Source organism: Crocodylus porosus, unplaced genomic scaffold, assembly GCF_001723895.1.
Source record: "Crocodylus porosus isolate Cpor-Errol unplaced genomic scaffold, CroPor_comp1, whole genome shotgun sequence".
Classification (NCBI taxonomy): domain Eukaryota; kingdom Metazoa; phylum Chordata; order Crocodylia; family Crocodylidae; genus Crocodylus; species Crocodylus porosus.
This window is the reverse complement of record NW_017728950.1, coordinates 36,874,792-36,877,718: the sequence shown is the minus strand read 5'-3', so window position 1 is coordinate 36,877,718 and position 2,927 is coordinate 36,874,792. Positions and strand designations below refer to the sequence as shown.

The window sequence follows — 2,927 nt, the reverse complement described above, 5'->3', positions numbered from 1 at the left end:
TACCCTGAAGCCTGGCTACCTCCTCTGGCAGTAGTGGCAAAGGTCCTGGTGGGGGTGACTGGTCCTGTGTGCTGGGGTTGGCATGCTGTGCGGTGTTGGGGTCCATAGCATCCTAGCAGTCACTGGGGTATGTGTGCTAGGGGGAGGGAGGGTTGTGACTGCTGTGCTCTGCTGGTTACTTCAGGGGCCTTCTGTGCTATTTTGACAGTGGTCCAGGCACAAGAAAAAGGCAGGGGGGAGTAAGCAGCTTCTGAGTGTCCCACCTGGCATGGGGGAGGGCAGGTCTTTAGTGGGAGGAATTGAGTATAGCTTGACTGGATGGGGAGGGGTCAAGATGGGGCAACAAGGAGGGGAGGTATTGGGGTGGTCAGTGCTTCTTAAACATGCGTGAATCAGCTCTTCCCATAGCAGTGCCCTGGTCTGGATCCTTTAGCACCTATGAGGAGTCTGTCTGAGGACAGGGTTGGGGGCTGAGCTGGAGTGATTCCTTCTCGTAAAAGAAGCCACTTGCTACAGCTGCTGACGGGGCTGGGAAGCTTTGCAGCCTCTACACAAGCTAACTGCAGGTGGCCCTTGTAAGCTGGTGATCACCTAGCATTTCTCACTGCTTATTAAGTAGGCCTTTAAGTCAAACAGTTGTAAGGAGACCCACAGGTTAGTTTTTCCCTCTTACTAAGTAAGATCTCTGTCTGGAAACTAAAATAGACTTGACTTTTTCCATATTGTGTATGTTATGGCATCGTGCGCAAGACTTAAAGGGTGAAATGAAATATAAAGTGATGTTTTTTTTTTTTAATTGTTTTATTTGGGGGGTTCATAGCAGCTTTATAAAAAATGTGAGTAAGCTAGCTTTTGGAGGGAGAGAAATGCTATTTTAGCATAAAATGATGGATGCAACAAGGCTCAGGAAATAAATGTAAGCTGTTCTTCAGAGTTGTTCAATCTCTGACACTCTTGGTAAAGCAAGGAAACTTCAGGCTGTCAGATTCAAGGTGTTATGTTAAAATGTGATGTTTGTTTGTCGTTTCACTTTTAAAAACCCATGTTGGTCCTTGGAGTTGTTTTTTTTTGTTTCATGTCACTAGTCTTACAAATAAGTACTCCTTTCTAGAGAGGAGGATGGAGATGCCTTTCAGGTTCTACTGAACTTTTAAGACAGACATGTGGCTTCTTATTGTTTGCATATTGTTCTCAACCCTTAGTGGGAGTGTTTTCTAGGAGCATATCCAGTAATACTTCTAAGAACTGTCACTTCTTTTTTTCCTTTTGGTGCATCTCTTGCCAATGAGCTTTGTTCCTGTTAGGGTATAGCTATAGCTGATTATTGGATAAGAAACTGGAGTGAAAAGCTGGCAAGACCTATACTATATACGATCTAGCCAAACTCTAACTGACCTTCAAGTAGTGAAATCAATAGTTTTCTATATTTGTAGTCTTCAATATTTTATGTTCTTCTACTGTATATGTCTTGCTTACTCTCCTGTTCTCAAATCTTTACCTGTTAAGAGTTGCTGATACTAACTAGTGCTTAAGTAAAGGAGATACAACTCTCTCTTTTTTTCAATTCCATTTTGGGTCTTTAGTTTTTAAAGAGAATTAATTTGGGGTCCTAAATGACTTGCAATTCCAGGCATGTCTAGTGTCACACAGCAGTGACTTCATGCTGCATATAGTCTCTCTTTCTACACAGTAGAAACATCTTTTTCTTTCGGTTTTTTTTTTTTTTTTTCAAGACCTAGCAGAAGTCAATTGACAGAATTAAAGCAACTTTAACTAGAGTTAAATACTGAGTGGGCTAGCAGAAGAGAACATGGTATTCCCACCAAGTCAAACTTCTCCCTGACAACTCCAATCAAATACCAGTCTTAGCATGGTGTTCACATGCTCAATTTAATGATTACTAAGTGCAGTTAAAACTCTAGCAGTCTGGTACCTGTTAAGTGCCCTCTTAGTGTTGCAAAATTGTTCCCCTTCAGTAAAGGATTGTCTCCTTAACATGTCCATGCTTTTAATAGGTTATTGCATCCCAATGACTTGCAGCTGTTGTGAGTGAACATGTAACACCACCCTAACCCACAGTGACTTCATTATATCACAGTATTGCAATGATTTGTGACTGTGAAACTGGTTACTGATCTCTGTCAGATCTAAAAATACTACCCACCCAGTAGCAACGACAAAACCTGTACTGACTCTTATTTCTGTGATTCAAATCCCATATCTTGGGCTGCTGAATAATTTTGAGTGTTTTGTGGCAAAACAGCATTTTGTGACAGCTTTTATTTCACTCTTGAGAGAGAGAGAGAGAGTAAAATAAATTGATCACTCCTGGGTATGGGTTGAAGTGTCACTGCTTAGGAGAGGATGAACAGCTGATTCCTTTTTTCTTTTCTTTTCTTTTTTTTTTTTTCCAGCTCTCATCTAAATGCACTCTTATTTGGGGTTAACACTTACATTCCTGTTCTGTTTTTGGTTTTTTGGCTTTTTTTCTGTGTTGTATATTATTACTATTATTATTTAAAAATAAATAAATAAAATGCACAAATCCCACTCAAAGGAACTAAAACTAGCTGTTTTAATGGAACTAGTTTTTTACATCTGATACAAGTTCAATTTTAAAACTAAAGTGTGGAACATTCCTTTCCTGAGAGAGGCCTAGAAGTTTCCAGTTGTAAATCTAGTTTTAATTTTTTCCTACACTACTGTTCTCTGAGGAAAATGACCCCAGTTTATATTGAAACCTTAATATCGGAGACTGTGAGTCACTGAATTTGGAGAGAGAACTTTTTTTCCCAACTTGGAACTCCATACAAATCATGAGGGTTACCAAGGAAATATTAAGGTGACTTTCCTCCCCTCACATTATGCTGATGTCAGTGTAATGACTGCAGCACAATAAGTATTTTGCAGTTCTAAAGTTGTATTTT

The 2,927-nt window shown here is 39.9% G+C and overlaps 1 protein-coding gene across 3 annotated transcripts in view; it reads left to right on the top strand.

Moving 5' to 3' along the window:
* Positions 1-366: 366 nt before the first annotated feature.
* The window catches only part of LOC109323754 (RNA exonuclease 1 homolog), a 32,229-nt gene continuing 29,668 nt past the window's right edge, over positions 367-2,927 (top strand). For all 3 annotated transcript variants that reach the window (XM_019555439.1, XM_019555438.1, XM_019555440.1), the window contains exon 1: positions 367-654. The gene's annotated coding sequence lies outside the window, so the exon portion shown is untranslated. The remainder of the gene's footprint in view (positions 655-2,927) is intronic.